We start from the raw sequence: 20,378 nt of genomic DNA, 5'->3' as shown, positions 1-20,378 counted from the left end.
TATCATGTCAAGTATTTAAACAAACATACTTTAAAGTACTACTGAAGGTTTTTTTTTTTGGGGGGGGGGTATCTGTACTGTACTATTTATATTTTTGACAACATTTACTTTTACTTTTACTGACACGAAAGTACTTGTTTTGAACGCTTAGCAGGACAGGAAAATTGTCCAATTCCCCCCTCAACAGAACAACCCTGGTCATCCCTATTGCCTATGATCTGCAGACTCACTAAACACAAATGCTATGTTTGTAAATGGTGTCTGAGTGTTAGAGTGTAACCCCCGCCCCCAAATTTAAAAATAAATAAAATAAAAACATTGTGCCGTCTGTTTTGATTAATATAAGGAATTTGACATTATATCTATATTTACTTTTACTTTTGATACATTTCAGCAATTACATGTATTTTTGATACTTATGTATGGGTGATTCTGCGACTTCGGGCACTTTGACCCGGCAAGCTTTGAGAAATTAAAATGTATTGAAAAAAACAACATTTTACCAGTATTATAATTGTTTTTGATTTGTCTAGACATAATATCTGATAATGGCTGCGATCGTACTATTCAGGAATTTATATATTTCTGTCATTTTTATCAGATAGCCATAGACAAATATCATATACATCACGTATTTAAACATAAATTTTAGTTGAAAATGAAATATCATACAATGAATTTATATCAAATGTCTTATACCTTTGTACATTAACTTGCATTGAATACTATTTTCTGGGGTGGCAGGTAGCCTAGTGGTTAGAGTGTTGGGCCAGTAACAGAAAGGTTGCTAGATCAAATCCCCAAGCTGACAAGATAGAAAAATCTGTCTTTCTGCCTCTGAACAAGGCAGTTAACCTACTGTTCCTAAGCCATCATTGTAAATAAGAAGTTTATAACTGACTTGCCTAGTTAAATAAATAAAAATGTATTTTTTAAGGTTAATTCAACACTACACCTGAATGTATAAACTTGCCTTTGAGACAACTGAACACATGTATTTATTATACCACCCAACCTTTTTGTGAGATTATGATAACCGTCATATGATTTCCCTATCTAAAATAAATCAATAAAAGTAATTATACATAATATACTAATTTACCTTAAAAAATATGGGTGTGGTGGAAATGACAAGGTGTGCTGGAATTGACATCTATGTAAAAAAAAAACGGATGAAAACAATATTTCATTGCAAACATTTTGAACAACAACCATTGTATGAAATTAATTAAATGTTTAACAAAGTAAGATTCCAAAAGTAGCCGATGGGCAGAGCTCAAGGAAGTAGGCCAGTGTTTTTGAGAGATGAGCCCAGATTGCAGAGGGGTCATCCGCATAGAAGAGCTTCAGTGAGCAAAGTGACAAAAATTACAAAAATGCTATTTCAGAATGTGGGTGTGGTCAATATGCACGATGATCTCTTTCTGCAGATTCTCTTTTAATTCTCTCAATGTGCCACACACCTTTTCTTTAACTATTAAATGTACAGGGAACGTATCCATGTTTCCCCCCTTTGTTTTCAGCTTTGTTTTTCCACTCAAACCACCATGTCTGCTCACCAGCATCAAAGTCAGATGTTTTAAGCTTGTTTGCTTAGCAAAAGGGAGCACTCTGTGTTCATGCACTCTTTCTTCAGGTTCTCACAGCACAAAGACTTAGTTAGCTTCTCATTGTTTGCTGCAGCTGATCACTTTGTGATGCTGAAGTTTGTCTGCCATGAACTGGAGGTTGTCGTGGGTTTCGCAGAGGTATGTATCCCTATCCTGGACTGTTGGCTTGACAACCCAAAAAAGACATATTTTGCAGAATTCACAGTAGGACATTTTAATCTCTGAATATTCCCTCTTAAAATTCTGATAAAGGTTTTGAATTGTGCCATTCAAGAAGCGCTTCTGCTTTTTCTTTTCTTGTGTGTCCTTTTTCCCTGTTGTTGCTCTACTGTTGACATCACGCTCATGGAATCTAGTGATTTTCTCTTCTGTGGCTGTGCTAATTATGTTACACTGCTTTTTCCTGGAGTATTGAATACATGTTGGCCTGTTTTCATTTGCCCTCATTGCTTTTGCTGAAAATCCTTGACACTGCGCATTTTTTGATACTTTTGCTTTAACTCTGTAATGATGGCATTTTGAAACAATAAACTACTTCTCAAGTTCTTCGGGTGTTCCCTTCATTTTCAATTTTGTCTTTGTCTTTGGGGAATATTGTCTCTCCATTTTCTTCATCAGTTGATCATACCTTTTTTTGCATTTCTCAGTTTTCTGTTAAGCATTATCAAGTTTGACATTTGTAATGCAGAGATCTCTATGTATTTGAGGGACCTCTTCCAACCTTTTTCCTTCCAGCAAGTATTCAACTTCTCATTCCTGTTGCAGATGATGGGGAAGGGGTATCAGGGCATGCATCAGGAGCAGGTAAGATAGGCGCAGGTATGATGGCCTCATGTTCTGGCTGCAAGTCATCAGGTAGGTCGGTCGCAATTGCTGTTCTCTTTAAAGTCTTCCATTCCATTGTTTGCATTTCCATTGCCATCCCTTGCTTCTTTGTTCTCGCTTTGCAAGCTCAGAGATAGATTTCACTTCTCCCTTCAAATTTTTTCATCCAGTATCTCTCGCTGTCTTTTTGCAGATGTTCCTGCTATCGTATCGTATAGGATTATTTTTTATTTTGCTTCTACGTCTGTGACCTCTGTGCGTTTTATGTTGCATCTTCTAAAAACAAAGATAAGTACTATTTATTGTGGGGAAAATGTGCTCATTGTTTTCATGTGGATTACTGAATATTCACATAAAAATATGTCTCCAATTGGGTGGAAACCTAGCTACTGTTCCATAATTTAAGAGTTGCTTTGGGAGTAATACTATATGGGTGATTCTACAGAAGTGGTGCAAATTGTACAATGAATACTCAGGGAGAGAAAGGTGTAGATTCACGCGCAGGGCACGGCAGGTGTTAATATCGCCCTCACAGAAGGCAGGAATCGTGGTCACAAGCAGACAATGGTCACAAACAGGCAGGCAAACAGGCAGGTTTTGGTATTTTTGTATTGGATAACTGCACAATCATTTCTTATTTTTTTTGGTTTTGGGCTGATTTAATGTAGGAGGCCCCTAAAATGTATTGAATATGTGGCTCATCAGGCTCAGGTAGCATCAGGTATGAATTTTGATGTGGATCAAAGCTTTAATCAAATCCAGACATCTTTTATATGCTTTATAATGCTTTTGAATGACACTTTAGGTTTTGATGGGAAATACCGGGTTTTCAGGGAGAAAAGTTATTTATTCTCGGGATGGAACATTTTTTAAATATCAGGAAAATAAGTTATAGAACTTTTATTTGTATACAACATTCACAAATTATTTGCATAAAACATTCACAAAATAGTAAAAACAGATTTTTAACCAAAATTTCAAAAGCTTTACATTTAATTTAGTGAAATATGATCTCTATTGTTCCCTGTAAAATGTAAAATGTTGATTGTATGAATCTGAAACTTATTGATTGATTGAATTACTTATACATCTAATTAAATATGTTAGATGTTTAAATTGTAACTTTTCCTATTTTTAATTTGACAAAATAACAGACGTTCCAATAAAGACATCATTGTTTTTGTTGCGACCTGGCCTCTACAGCGCCTTGCAAAAGTATTCAACCCCTTGGCGTTCTTCCTATTTTGTTGCATTACAACCTGTAATTTAAATTGATTTTGATTTGAATTGAATGTAATACACAAGATAGTCCAAATTGGCGAAGTGAAATGAAATAAATAAAAAAAAAAAAATGAAAAGTGGTGCGTGCATACAGTGGTGCAAAAAAAGTATTTAGTCAGCCACCAACTGTGCAAGTTCTCCCAATTAAAAAGATGAGAGAGGACTGTAATTTTCATCATAGGTACACTTCAACTTTGACAGACAAAATGAGAGAAAGAAAATCCAGAAAATCACATTGTAGGATTTTTTATGAATTTATTTGCAAATTATGGTGGAAAATAAGCATTTGGTCACCTACAGACAAGCAAGATTTCTGGCTCTGACAGACCTGTAACTTCTTCTTTAAGAGGCTCCTCTGTCCTCCACTCGTTACCTGTATTAATGGCACCTGTTTGAACTTGTTATCAATATAAAATACACCTGTCCACAACCTCAAACAGTTACACTCCAAACTCCACTATGGCCAAGACCAAAGAGTTGTCAAAGGACACCAGAAACAAAATTGTAGACCTGCACCAGGCTGGGAAGACTTAATCTGCAATAGGTAAGCAGCTTGGTTTGAAAGGACTCAGAGGCTGCAACACCACTAAGCAAGGGGCACCACCATGCAAGCGGCACCATGTAAACCAATGAGCTCTCCAAACAGATCAGGGTTGGGTTATAAAAACATATCCAAAACTGTGAACATCCCACAGAGCACCATTAAATCCACTATTAAAAAATGGAAAGAATATGGCACCACAACAAACCTGCCAAGAGAGGGCCGCCCACCAAAACTTACGGACCAGGCAAGGAGGGCATTAATCAGAGAGGCAACAAAGAGACCAAAGATAACCCTGAAGGAGCTGCAAAGCTCCACAGCGGAGATTGAAGAATCTGTCCAAAGAATCACTTTAAGCCGTACACTCCACAGAGCTGGGATATATAGAAGAGTGTCCAGAAAATAAAACCTTTGCTTAAAGAAAAAAATAAGCGAACACATTTGGTGTTTGGTGCCAAAAGGCATGTGGGTGACTCCCAAAACATATGGATGAAGGTACTCTGGTCAGATGAGACTAAAATGTAGCTTTTTGTCCATCAAGGAAAACGCTATGACTGGCGCAAACCCAACACCTTTCGTCAACCTGTGAACACAATCCCCACAGTGAAGCATGGTGGTGGCAGCATCATGCTGTGGGGATGTTTTTCATCGGCAGGGACTGGGAAACTGGTCAGAATTGAATGAATGATGGATGGATCTAAATACAGGGAAATTCTTGAGGGAAACCTGTTTCAGTCTTCCAGAGATTTGAGACTGGGACAGAGGTTCACCTTCCAGCAGGACAACAAAACAGGAAAAATGCAGAGGGGTGAATAGTTTCGCAAGCCACTCTACACTCTGAACCTAATAGCTTACTTACATATTCAAGTAACGATTGATATATTTTCATTCAAAATGTTATTTTGACAAATTTATTCATTCTATTTCATCCTTCCACAAGATGGCCCGACACAAATCTAGGGTTGCTATCCAAGCCTGCTGGTCTAGGGTTTCTGGAAACGCGACCCAGTCGTTCAGCCTTTTTGGTCTGTATCTATGAACGCGATCCAGTCGTTTGTCCTAAATGTTCCATTGCCATAATGGCTGGCAACGTTCTTATCCCTTCCATGCCTGGCGCATGAGGATGCAAGGCTGCCTTGCATCACGTACCCCTGCCATCTATTACGCACTCCTGCCTTCCCTTGTCACCAGCGATATTGGACTCACCTGGACTCACTCATCACCTGTTAATTACCTCCCCTATATTTGTCAGTTCCCCTACTCTGTTCCCCACTGCTGCATTGACAGTGTTTGTGTCTGTGTTACTTGTTTGCTGACGCTGTTACTGTCTCGTTCCATACGAAATGTATTACTCCCCGTACCGGCTTCGTCTCTCCAGCGTCATCCGCGTGACAGAATGCAGCAGCCTACATACGAAGCATCGGGGAGTACTGGCATTCCGGTTGGTGCCGACATCGGCTCTGGGCCGCCGCTGATGGAACTGGGGGTGCCTAGCCAGCACGTCGGGCTTCCACGTCCTAGCTGGCTCGAGAGGTTTTCTTGCCTCAATTGGCTCGGACGGTGCCCATCTCACATTCTGTAGGTTATTGACGGTCTTTGCTGTTGTCATCAACTCCAGTTCGGCTGGCTGCATGGAATATTCTCATCCTACTTCAAGGTGGATTGATACTACAGTTTAATAAATAGCATAGGCTACAGTAACGAGAGAAAGCGACTGTAAAAACATCCTGTGTATGCTCAAGTGTTGCCAGTCAACATTGTTGTAATTGGCTTCAACGAGTATAGGCCTTCACGCATCACACTTAAATAAAAAATACTAGAACTAAATTTTATTCTCAAATTTGAATAACCTATGTTTGGTCGCCTTCAAGTCGGTGCAGTTGCTTCTCACCAACTGCACCATGCAGCTATCACCTGCATTCTGGGAGGTATTATTTAGGGTGTTTTTGGTTGATCCACACCAACAAGGCAAAAGACGTGACCGAAAAAGGAAGCAACTTTGCCTCGATTCTAAATGGGTCATGTCTCGGAGGGATGTCGCTAATGTCAAAGTGACGTCAAAACTTGCATATTCGAGTTGAAGAGAATTTTAGCTAACCATTTCCTAACCATAACCTAATTATCCTAACCTGCTACATTATTTATCTTCACTTGCTGTGAAAGTTATCCTAACCTGCTACGAAAACTCACTTCTGATATTAACGGCATCCCAAATGAAAGTGATATTTGAGACATGCTGTATGTCTAAACAATTAAATGTACATACAATATGTTTTCAGTTTGTGAGTGTGTGATATGGGGATATAGAAATTATTATTTTGACATTTGTACAGGCATCACTTTTATAAACAATATGTTAAGTTAAGGTAGTCCATCGTATCCGATGATGACTTCCACTTCTGAGTTAACAGTGACTGCAGGGTCCAATCTGAATCCACAAACATTATTGCAGGTGGGGCATATGCAGCCTGCGTTGGCGGGGGCAGTCATGGTTGTATGTCTCCTGAGCTGTTTTTGTTGTTTCTTTGTGCTCCTCTCAACCTCCCACCTCTGTGGCAGAGCTTCCGCCAGATGGACCGGTCAGCAGCAGCATCCTCCAGGTCTGTGGGTTTGATGTTGTGCTTCTTCAGCCACGTTTTCAGCTGGTCCTTGAAGCGCTTCATTTTCCTCCCTGCAGACCACCGGCCAAGATGTAGCTGGCCATGCAGGATCTTCCGCAGGAAGTGCTCCTGAAACCTAATTACATGCATAAGCCAGTGTAGTTGGTGTTGGGTGACCAAGGCCTCCATACTCTTGCAGTTGGTCTTAGCAAGTATTTCTGTATGGGCACACAGTCACACTAGGTGATTCCCAGGATGCGCTGCAGGCATCTTATGTGGAATCGCTCGAGCTGCTTGTTGTGGCGACTGTAAGTGGACCAGGCTTCACAGCTGTATAGAAGTGTGGTGATGTAGACAGCTTTTTAGACAGCGACTCTGGTGTGGAGGTGGAGATCTTTTGGAAGACCCTACGTCTGAGTTTCCCGAATGCAGCTGATGCTTGCTTGATCCTATTTTGAATTTTGAGGTCGATTCTGCAGTCCTCTGAGAGGATGGTGCCCAGATAATAGAAGGACGGGACTATTGCCAATGATTTGTGTTCAATGGTAAAGACAGGCATGGTGTGTGCAGGGCTGGATCTCCATTGACAGACCACCTCTGTCTTGGTGGTGTTGATAGACAGTCCCAACCTGCTATAGACCCTCACAGCCGCTACAAGGACGGACTGAAGGTCTTCCAGAGTATGGGCCTCAAGAGCACAGTCATCAGCATACTGCAGCTCGAAAACCCGCTCCATCAAAGCCTTGGTGGTTGGTTGGAGACTCCTGATGTTGAATAGGTTTCCATCCAGCCTGAAGTCCACTGCAACCCCACAGCTTTCCTCATGCTCCTTGTGGAGAAGCTGGGTGACACATAAGAGAAAGATGTTAAAGAGTACAGGTGCCAGCACACACTGCCTCACACCGATGCTTACTCCAAAGGGAACTGACTTCTGCCCTCCTATGGCCATCCAAGCCATAATCCCATCATGGAACTGGCAAAGGATGTTGACAAATTTGTAGGGAGAGTCAAATTTGAGTAGAATGCCCCATAGTAGTTCCCTGCTCACAGTGTTGAACACCTTGGAGAGGTCAACAAAGGCCATGAAAAGGTCCTGATGTTTTTAACGACACTTCTCCTGGAGTTGCCGTGCTGTGAATATCATGTTGACCATACTCCTGCTATTTCTGAAGCAGCAGTTCGTCTGTGATGTTGTTAACCAACCGATGTAGCATCATTTTAGCCAGGACCTTGCCGGCAACAGCCAGGGATATCCCCCGTCTGTTACTGCAGATAGACTTTGTCACCCTTGTTCTTATAGATGGTGACAATATTTGCATCCCTCCACTGTTGGGGGATGAAACCAGTCCCTAACCTCAGTTATGCACTGGTGAATCGTTCTGGTGCAGAAGTAACCTAACTGGTCGAGGTCTTGAATGGGTGGACGGACAGGCAGTTCTTCCAGGATGCAGTGGTCTGTAGGATAATGCTGATTGAGTAGTGCTTCAAAGTGGCACACTTCATCAGGATCTGGTTTTGGTCCTTCAAGAGAGTCAGACCATCAGCTGTTTTAAGGGGGGTGATGGAGCGACTTCTAGGGCCATAGATGGCTTTAGTTGAGTTGCCAAATTTGTGCATTTCATTTTTGTCTGCATAAATGTGGATTTCCTGTGCCTTATTCATCCACCATTTGTTCTGCAGAGCATGCAAGATTGTTTGCACTTCCTTGCGTGATGCATGTCATTGCTGGCGGAGGGTAGCAGATGTGGGTCTGTTGAGAGTAGCCCTGTGCACTTTGTGCATATTGTCCAGTAAGGCTGTGATGGTGTCAGAGTTCTCATCGAACCAGTCCTGATGTTTCCTACCTCTGAAGCCAATTGAGTGGAACTGATAAAGCACTGAGCTAATAGATACCCACTTCTGGTCCATGGGGTCCTCTGCACTCAGAAGAGGCTCAGTCTCCCTCAGTCATTCAACGAGAGAGTACTTTTAGCCCTTTTTCATGATATCCAATTGGTAGTTACAGTCTTGTCTCATCGCTGCAACTCCCGTGCGGACTTGGGAGTGGCGAAGGTCGAGAGCAATGCATCCTCCGAAACACAACCCTGCCAAGCCACACTGCTTCTTGACACACTGCTCGCTTAACCTGGAAGCCAGCCGCACCAATGTGTCAGAGGAAACACTGTACAACTGGCGACCGGGGTCAGCGTGCATGCGTCCAGCCCGCCACAGAAGTTGCTAGAGCGCGATGGGACAAGGACATCCCGCCGGCCAAATCCTCCCCTAACCCTGATGACCCAGGGCCAATTGTGCGCTGCCTCATGGGTCTCCTGGTCTTAGGCGCCTGCGACACAGCCCGGGATCGAACCCGAATCTGTAGTGATGCCTCAAGCACTCCGATGCCTTAGACTGCTGTGCCAATTGGGAGGCTCAAGTCCTCCACTGTTTATTACCCAAGAGAGAGACAAGTGGCCCAGTTGTCAGATTATCTCTGTTATTGGGCCTCCTTCAAAAACTTTGCCTATGCTGTAAAAAAGCTACAGAGGAGCTTAACAGAGATCGAGAACCGGGTCAAGCTCAACCCCCTGACAACCCAGGGCGTCCTCTTCTCCAGAAACACCAAAAGAACCAAGCTGTCAGGATTTGGCCAGGGTGGTTCTGGTTTTTGGTCACTCGATGCCCCCATTGTGCTTTTTGACCTTTTGTTTTCCCTTGTTCCCCGTTATTATTTGCACCTGTGCCTCGTTTCCCCTGATTCTATTTAAACCCTTAGTTTTCCTCAGTTCTTTGCTCTGTAGTTGTATGTTAGCACCCAGCCCTAGTATGCTGTGAACTTTTGTTGCTCCCGTTGGTCTCTCTTGTGGAATTCTGTTTTTGTTCTTGTTTATTTATTTTTGAGTATCTTTTGAGGCTTTTTCATGCTATACCTACCACCTTGTGGATTTACCTTTTTGTCTTGGAGGATTACCTTTGTTCTCGTGGAATTCCTTTTGAGGTTGTGGAGTTATATGTTTGCCTGAAGGACTTTTTTACTTTATTAAATACACCGTCTCAAGTACTGCTGTGTCTGCCTCATCTTCTGGGTTCTGCCGACTATTCGTGGCTCAGTTGGTTAAGTGACTGTTTCTCACTCAGGAGACCCGGGTTTGTAACCGGGTCCTGACACAAGCAAGTGCACCTTAAACTGTATGGACAGGCACTCCAGACAACCCCACAGGGTGGTCTTGGAGTGCCTGGAGAGGGAGGGAAGGAAGTCATTGAACCACCTGAGGGTACTCTGCAGAAGAAAACCACTTTTAAAACAATTTTAGAGGTCATATCTGATGCATTTTACTGTGATTTTATCCACTCTTACTCCGGCTGATAGGCACGGCAATAGAATCTGACATTTTAACAACCTAAACGCAGGTTTTATTGCACTTTAAATCCATAACATTTTGTTTAAATAAAATCAAGTTGAGAAAAAAAATAAAAATAAAGGAGAACTCCATCTTTTACCTTGTACCTTGCCAAACCTGACCTTCGCCAGACCGATCCATGAAGAAGAGGGTTAGAAGAGGACAGGAAGCCCTACCAGTCCCAAAGTTCCTCGCTACAGGTTATAGAAAAGAGCAGAAGCGCTGAATTATCCGTTCAGACGGCCCGCCTACCTATTGTAACTTTCTAATGGTGAAAGCCCCCACTTATGTCAAAGATAATAAAACAAAAACACTTTAGTAAATAATACTACATGTCCACAAACATACTACAGTAAATACAAAAGTTTGAGAAAAAAAATACAGTAAATACCGGAAAAATAACAATCATTTCATACCTTGATTACATTGAGACACAATCACCTATGTCTCATTTTTAATTAATGGGAATATTTCCTGAACAGAATTCCTAAATTAAACAAATTTTTAGCTGAATTGCTGGTGATTTTAGTCTTTTTAGTGAGTTTTGTATTTACATATTTTTTGCTAAAAACTTTGGGGGGGCAAAATAAATCACTCGCGGGCCGGTTTTGACCTGTGGGCCACCTGTTGCCGACCCCTATATAATACAGTCATGTCTACAACACAACAGTAAATAATACTGTAGTGTTTTTGTGGACTATAGTATTTATACAATATTATAGTATAGTATGTTTTGTGTTAATATATTTTAATGTGGATAATTGATCAATCACATTGCTGATCCGAAGTCGTCTTGCGTCTATGCCGCGGCCCCACACCCTGGCCGTCGTGCTCTGAAAAGTGAAGTAAAAACTGATAGCCTGAAGAGAGCCTCAACCAGCCAGCAGGATGAATACGAAACAAGAACGAAGTGACCACAGTCGATTGCTGGCACCTTAATTGGAGAGGACGGGCTCATGGTAATGGCGTGGTTTCCATGTGTTTGATGCCATTCCATTCGCTCCGTTCCAGCTATTATTTTGAGCCGTCCTCCCCTCTGCAGCCTCCACTGGAGGTGATCATTTGAGGCTAATGCGGCGCGGACATGGCAACATTTTAGCCCTGATTTATACAAATATCATGTGTCTCAGACAAGTTTTCAAGAAATTAGACTAGTTAGGCAAATTTTTACCATATTCATTATCATATTTCCCAGCATGCTCTACTACAGGTTGAGTTTTTAGAAACGTTTTTATCTGTGTTTTTGCATGCACATTGATTGATTAATCTCATGCTACACAAAGATAAATTACATACATTTCAGTTATTTAGTTGTGTTACAGCCTGAATTTAAAATGGTTTAAATTGAGTGTTTGTGTCACTGATCTACACACATTACCCCATAGTGTCAAATTGAAAAGTTTTTTTTAATTAATAAAAAATTAAAAGCTAAAATGTATTGAGTCATTAAGTACTCAACCCCTTTGTTATGGAAAACCTAAAAAAGATTAGGAGTAAAAAAGTGCTTACAGTTTCCCCCAATTGTTTACACACTAAAATTGGAACTTGAAATTGCAATCGCCGAAACCTGAAACTCATATACCAAATCTCTAAACCAACTCTGCAAAATTGCAAGCACAATTCCTGCTTTACGCTCAGTTTTCAATCCTATATCACACTTTTTGCAAAACCCTACACACAGTTCCCTACATTAGGCACAACATTCACAATTAAAATCTCTTTAGTCCCGCTGGAAAGCAACACCAATCACAATGCCAAGCTTTATACAATTGGCAACACCCACTCCTCACAGGTGTAAACACTCGTTGCTGAAATGTTCACATAGAAATCAGAGCTTTAGCACTGTAAAAGGCCACAGATGAGCTCTCCTGTTTTGGAGGGAAAAGGAGGTCAATGGTGAAGCAAGCGTTAGAGGGAAAGGAGTGAGAGTAAGAGGAGGACGAGGAAGAACAGTTGTCTCAGATGAGATCAAGGCCACATTGGTTGACCATGTGCTCAACCATGGATTGAGTATGAGGGAGGCTGGGCAGAGAGTTCAGCCCAACCTGAGCTACACGTTTGCATCTATCATCTGTACATTCAGAAATGACAACCGGTAAGTTACCTACCAACTACACTACGCTCTTTATGTATGTATACTGTAGTATACTGCAGTCTGACATGTCAGTAGGCCTATGTTACTCAGTGATTGTTGGCCAATGTTACAGTAATGCCATTTCATATCGATAGAAAATAGATTATTTTAGCTTACTGTAACCAATCATATCATATTTGTGGATCTTCTGCAGAACTGAGAAGGCCAGGCCATGGTGGAAGACACCGGCTGTTCACACCAGAACAGGAGACCGCTATTGTGAACACGGTGGTGGCAAACAATACCATTAGACTAGGAGAAATCCAGAACCACATAATTGCAGACAACACAATATTCAATGACATTGGACCGTGTATTACAGCGCAACCGAACCTGGATGAAACAGGTCTACAGGGTGTCATTTGAGCGAGACCCAGAGAGGGTTAAAGAACAGCACTATGTGCCTCACCATATTGACTGCTCTAGGTCGATGTCACTTGTTGTCTGTTTCAGAGAGTCTTGGAGCTGGATGCCTCTGCAATTCAGCACGTTTATATTTACATGGATGAGGCTGGCTTCAACCTAGCCAAAAGAACGGGACGGAACATTATTGGCCACCGTGCCATTGTGAATGTCCCTGGACAGCGTGGAGGGAATATCACTATGTGCACAGCCGTTAGCCAGCAAGGCGTCCTCCATCACCATGCAACCATGCCTCATTCCAGCCGAGCAGAGGGGTGGACCAGAGCAGCCCAGGTATGTTGTCATCTGGGACAATGTGAGTTTCCACCGGGGAGCTCTGGTCCGTAACTGGTTCATCGACCACCCACAATTTATTGTTCTATACCTCCCACCACGTTCTCCATTCCTAAACCCAACTGAAGGTTTTCTTCGGCATGGCAATGGAAGGTGTATGACCGCCATCCCCTCGCACGGATGCCTCTTCTCCAGGCAATGGAGGATAAATGTGGTGAAGTTGATGTGGGGGCTTTCAGCGGCTGGATCCGTCACTCTAGAAGATTCTTTCCCCACTGTTTAGTCGGGGAGAACATCGATTGTGATGTAGATGAGGTGCTGTGGCCAGACCGAAATAGGAGGCAGGATGCAGCCTGTTTTTTTTAACATTTTGCATGTGTTTGTCTTTTTGTATTTAGAGTTTTGAAAGAATGAGCCACTTTGATTTTGTCTTGTACAGAAAACCCTTTCTTACTGAATGTTTTTCTTGGTTTTCTCCTGTTGGGTATGGAAAGTGTTCCATACAAAACAATGTTCAAAAAGACTGCACTTTGGAAATAAATTAATGTTTTGTTACTGTATTGCATTTGTGTTTATGTATATTTGAGTAGGTATACATTACTGTAACAATCTTTTACAACTGACTACAGTGGAACACTGAAAAGGCATAAACCTCCTGGGATATTCAGTGTTTTGTGTTTAGCACATCAGTGTGTTATAGGTTGGTAGACAGATCTATTCATATGACGCGTGTGTTGGTTTGATGCAATAACAACATTTTGGAAAGCGCTTAAGCAGTGGTTGCTTTTGCTAGAGATTTGTAGAGTTTTGCATTTTGTTTAGAGTTTTGTGAAAATGGCTCAAAGATTCAGCAAACGTGTGGAAATCTAACAAATCGCATAAGTTAGATGGACTCATTCCGTGTTCAATAAGTGGTGAGCATACATACAATTATCTCCAGGGTCCCTCAATTGAGTAATGAATTTCAAACAAGGTACCAGGGAGGTTTTTCAATGCCTCGAAGAAAAAAAGCAGACGCTGAATATCCCTTTTAGGACAGGTGAAGTTATAAATTAGGTTTTGTATGGTGTATCAATACACCCAGTCACTAAGATACAGGCTTCCTTTCTAACTCAGTTGCCAGAGAGGTAGGTAACCACTCAGGGATTTCACCATGTGGCCAATGGAGATTTTAGAACAGTTAGAGTTTAATGGTTGTGATATGAGAACTGAGGATGGATCAACAGTTACTCCACAATACTAACCTAAATGACAGCATAAAAAGGACAAAGTTGTGAATGAGAATACAAATATTCCAAAACATACATCCTGTTTGCAATAAGGCACTAATAATGCAAAAAATGTGGCAAAGAAATTAAAGTTATCCAGAATAAAAATAATTATGCTTGGGGCAAAGCCAACACATCACTGAGTACCACTATATTTTCAAGCATAGTGGTGGCTGTATCATGTTATGGGTATGATTGTCATCGGCAAGGACTAGGACTTTTTTTTAGAATAGAAAATAAATGGAATACAGCTATAAGCACAGGCAAAACCGTAGAGGAAAACCTGGTTCAGTTTGATTTCCAACAGACACGGAGACAAATTCACCTTTCAGCAGGACAATAACCTAAAACACAAGGCCAAATCTACACTTACCAAGTTGCTTACCAGGGATTTTCCTGAGTGGCCTAGTTAGTTTTAACTTAATTCAGCTTGAAAATCTATGGCAAGATTTGAAAATGTCTGTCTAGCAATGATCAAGAATTAAAAACAATAATGCACAATCCAGGTGTGCAAAGTTCTTAGAGACTTACCAAAAAAGACACTTCAACAAATTTTACATTTCAATCAGTAAATATGCAAAAATGTAAATAAAAAAAACATTGACTGTCATTATGGGAAATTGTGTCCATTTTTTATTCAGGCTGTAACACAACAAAATGTGAAGTAAGTTGAGGGGTACAAATACTTTCTGAACCCACTATAGTCTCTCACGATGTTCCTAACCCCGGCAGTCATTCTGAATGTAGGCTGCAGGTGAATAAAAATGTCAAATGTTGGATATCCCACTGGCTGGATTCCAATTGGCATTACGCTTCACTTTGCAAGTCAACATATTGTGACTTGCAGGTAGAGTTGCAAAATTCTGACAACTTTCCCCAAATTCACAGGATTTCCAAAAATCCCAGTTGGAAACTTCCTGAAAAATAGACGAAATAAGCAGGACATTTTGGGAAAGTTACTGGAATTTTGCAACCCCACTTTCAGGCTGGGTGTGGCCTGCAAACAATGAGTTTCAGGCCACTGCATAAGACTAAGACTCAAAATGTAACATGTACTGCATTGTCAGAGTTGCTAAAGAGCTCACACGGGGATTGCGACAGGACTGAAAAATAACAATTCAACAACCATGTCTCTGTCACTAACAAATACAGTCATTGCTGGTAACTACAATTCACTCAAAAAGGCAAGGCACACTTGTAAATTATATTACAGTTTTTGCTTACACATTATTTCTGAAACTATGGCTACTTTTCTCTAGACTCTACACACAAAACGTCACATCTCTTGCAAAACCAAACACTATATTCAAAACAATTTTAACTCCTCAAAATTGTGTTTTTTGCATCAAAACTCTACACACGATCCATCAAATGATTAGTTCTTATACACGCCAACTACACATGTTCAGTGGAGTCCACGGCAGTTTGTCATAGCACTCACATGTACATGTGTAACGGCTGTTGGTGGAAGAAGGTGAGCACCAAGGTGCAGAGTGGTACGTGTTCATCATTTTAATGGTAAAGCTGAACACTACACAACAAGCGAAACAGCTCCGTCAAGCGCAAACCACACTAAACAGAAATTAACTACCCACAAAACTCAGGTGCGAAAAGGCTACCTAAGTATGGTTCTCAATCAGAGACAACGATAGACAGCTGCCTCTGATTGAGAACCACACCGGCCAAACAACAAAGAAAAACAAAACATAGAAAATGAACATAGAATGCCCACCCTAGTCACACCCTGGCCTAACCAAAATAGAGAATTAAAGCCTCTCTATGGCCAGTGCGTGACACTGTGCATAAAAATATACAGTATGTATTCAGATTCAGTATATATTTATACTATAAAAAGAAATGCAAAGTGGGAAAAATCAAATGTATTTTTTCTCAAAACATTGCATTTTCATCCAGATTTCAGGATGAACAATAACAGACAAAACAAATACAGTAGAAGATAAACAGGCTGTCCTTGTCCTCCTCCTTGTCCTCTTCCTTGTCCTTGTCCTCTTCCTCCTCCTACTCCTTGTCCCCCTCTCACTCTCATTCCTCTTCCTCTATCTTGCTCTCCAGAATTGTTGTCCAAACAAAGAAATCCAACCTGAAGCTTATTTATACTGCTCAAGCTCTGATTTCCAAGTGAAGAAATGAGCTATATGTGTTTTCACACGTGTTCACTGGGTGTACGTAATCGGTGAATGAGTGTGGCATTTGGAATGGCAGTGTTTTCCAAACGAAACACAAGACCTGTTAGTTTTGAAAGATGTGTCTAATGTAGAGAACTGTGTTTAGTGTTTAGCAAAAAGTGAGTTTTACAATTGCAACCTGAAAGTAAAGCAGATAATGTGCTTGCAGTTTTGCAGACTTGGTCTGCAGATGAGGTACATGAGTTAATGGTTTCACTGAGTGTGCCTCAAGTACCACTTTTATTGTGCAAGCGATTGTAAAAAATTGTAAAGGCATGGCTTAGTGGGTGCATGGTTTTCAGTTAGTTATTTTTGACCAGCTGTAAGTGGGAGTGTTGTACCATTTTAACTGGTCTATGGTAGAGGTACATCATATTATAGGTGTGGCTTATTGGGGGCTTGGCTTTCAGTGGGTTCTTTTGGCCTGCTATAAGCGTTGTGCCAGTTTAACTGGCCTATGGTAGAGGTATATTATGTTAGGGGTGTGGTGTGGTGGGGCTGTTTTTATGCTAAAAATGCACTAAAATCCCTTTGAACACTAGTGAGTGTGTGGTATTGTTGCATCTGGAGCATTAGCATATTTAGAGGCGTGCCTTGTAGTGGCTATATTTGTTGCATCTGTTAGTGAGAATGCTGTACCAATTTAACTAAAATGTGGTACTAGTTCACTAATAGTTAAATGTTTGTATGGGACATATCAGAGCAACAGCAAGTCTCAGACCTTTACTGAATGAGTGTTTTGCAAGTCCTTTTGGTCTGTTTTCCATTATAATCACAGACAGTTTGGAAGCCTTTGCTTAGGCTTCTAGAAATGCAAGGGGATATAAAACATAGAAAATTCATAAATGTCATGGGATAGTCAAACACTTGAAACCAACCTACTTGCAGTAAACCCATGGAATTACTGTAAAATACCAACATGCGTACAATAGCCTTGTCTCTGATATTACAGTAATTTACAGGAAGCTGGTGGCAAGTTACAGTAAATGTTATAGTATCATACTTGACACTAGACAGATATGGAGTTTTGTATTTTGTATTTTGTTTCAAATAAAAACTTGGTGAATAACATTGGATCATTAACTTCAACAATGTTCTCAGTATCGGTTACAGAAATGTTTCACTCGCTATGACTGTTATATGCACTGACTGTAAGTCGCTCTGGACAAGAGCGTCTGCAAACTGACCAAAGTGTAAATATAAAAATGAGGACTTGCAAAGCACTCTGCTGGGTATTATTCGAATGAGCTCTGCCCTCCAACATGGCCTTGTTAGGGGTGGAGCTCATTAGAATAATACTCAGCAGTGTGCTTTGCAAGTGTTTCTTTTTACCTTTACATTTTGGTAATTTAGCGACTTAACAGTCAGTGCATTAAAGTAAGGTAGATAAACAAGAAAATACCACAGTATTTGGTGACCATCACAAAGAATATTACAGTGGTGACCATTACAAAGATTATCGTTGTAGCTATTTTATTTAACCAGGCAAGTCAGTTCAGAACAGCTTCTTATTTACAATGACGGCCTAGGAACAGTGGGTTAACTGCCTTGTTCAGGGGCAGAACACCAGATTTTTACCTTTTCAGCTCAGGATTTGATCTAGCCACCTTTTGGTTACTAACCCAATGCTCTAACCCCGCTAGGCTACCTGCCCCCCTAGGCTACCTGCTGCCCTAGGCAGGGGGGATAAATGCAAGTACATTTTATTTGTATGAGAAAATACTAAATCCATTTATTGTAATTAAAATGTTACAAAATACATGAATTGTACTTCAGGCCAGTCAAATACAGATTACAAAAGATATTGAAATACCTATATTAAATACAGAAATACTGCTCATTGTTTGCACTAGCTGCCTGCACTGTGAATATGCAACAGTTTGCTAACCAACCACTGTGCTTCCAGTAATGCACTGCAAATTCTATAAATACACCATGTTGCTGTAGTCAGTCAGGTGTTACTGTAATATTCTGCACGTTTGTGTTTCAGTAAAGTTCCTGTAAAGCTATAGTAATTTACTGGCTTCTGTGCTGCCAGTATTATTTCCAGTGTAGCCTACAACATAATTGCAAATACCAACCAGAGACTGTTGAACGGACGTTTGCCTCACCCAGTAACCGCCAATAAAACATAACTTGACTTATTCGACAGAAAGTCAAACTGCCCAACCAGATTTTCCTCTGACAATGGCTATAAGTTTCCCATCATATAAACTAACAATATCAGATTTTTTGATTGGTGAAAAGCGCGTTATCTTGTTAGAATAGAAATCCAAAGACGCATTCAGTAGGCTAGATAATATATGACTTACCCCACATCTCAGAAGAAACGAGTCCTACATGGGAAAAGAACGGACTTCTCGCTGAATATTTTGCTTTTCCGTGTGTTCACTTTGTTGCTCTTCATGTGGACCTAGAGTAAGTGTTTATGATAGCAGCGACAAATAGATACAGCGGCTTCGGAAGGAACCATAGCCAAAGAAAGGGGGAGATAAGTCCATCACAGCGGTTGTCCACAATCAGAAAATATATATTTTTAAACATTTAATCAGTATTACTTATATGTTAAAGCCTACGGTGGTTAACATTTGGAAGAGTGTTTCTTTATTGCATAATTTTTGCACAATGTCATTTCATTGCCAGTTATTCCCTCCCAATATCCAAAGATCAATAAACTGTATATCTTGTGAGATTAATAGCCTATATCGTGCTTGAGAGGAACGGTGGTTAGAAGTTTGGAAATGCCAAGGAAACGTGACCACCTATGGCACCTTATCCATCCCTCACCAGGACTCATATTACATCATTTATTTATTTTCGCACAAAAGCAATTTTAATTTCATTTGTCTCAACACACGTGGGTGAATGTCATTTATAATCACGTTTCTTACTACAACAACGAAATTAGGCTTCTCCAGCGGGACACCTCTCCCGCCGTCCTGGAAATGGTTTAAATCTCTCTGGATGCTTAGTTGAATTAAATCCACATAATTCATTACCAGCATTCACCTTTCAAAATACGATATGGACTGAAAGCTTAACATCACAAGTTATCAGGTTTTGAATAATCCGGTTTTGATTATTGATCAAGCACTCAAAGTGTATCTTATATTGTTACTTGGTTTGACAATGCCATGTACTTGTCAATCCACATGGTTTCAAGGCGTCAAAACACCCTAGCTTTGAGTTGAACATGGTTGAGCGACCCTGTGAGTAAAAAACGCTCGAAATAGGATGTGCCGCGGGAGGCAATCAGTCAGAGCGTTGCTGTCTGTTCAGCACCACAAGCAGACGGCTTTGTTAAATCAGCACCATGGACAGCAACCACCCGGTCTCTCTCAACAACTGCCCACTTTATGGAAATTCTGCAATCCACTTGGCAGCATGCAAGCTAACATACAACGATATATATTTTTGGCCACTCTTAGACTTGAGGAGGAATTGTCTGGTGAACGAGATGACTCTTAGGCCAACCTCTGCCGTTTATGCTCCCGGTTACCACTTTCACACTCTCTAAGTTCTACCCTACAGCACTGCATTAAACGCCCTACAGTAAGTGGCTTCCAGGATCATGTAGCTTCAAGGAACCTAGGGTATTGCTGTAAAAGGCCTCCAGCAAGTAATTGCCCATTTATTCTACTCCTTTCACTGCGGGTGCTGAGGCTCCACTTTGGACTAGTTACACACTCTTTGTTCTTCTTTTTTTTTTAACACATCCATGTGTCTAGTTAGGGACAACACATGTTGTGTTACATTTAACATGATTTGTGTACATTTATCAACACGTTTTGTGTCAATTCCTGCAATAAATGTGTTAAAAGCTGACAACCATACAACACAACCTGATGTTGTGTTAGATT

The sequence above is a fragment of the Oncorhynchus masou genome, chromosome 30 (assembly GCF_036934945.1).
Source record: "Oncorhynchus masou masou isolate Uvic2021 chromosome 30, UVic_Omas_1.1, whole genome shotgun sequence".
Lineage (NCBI taxonomy): Eukaryota > Metazoa > Chordata > Actinopteri > Salmoniformes > Salmonidae > Oncorhynchus > Oncorhynchus masou.
This window is presented reverse-complemented; position numbering follows the sequence as displayed.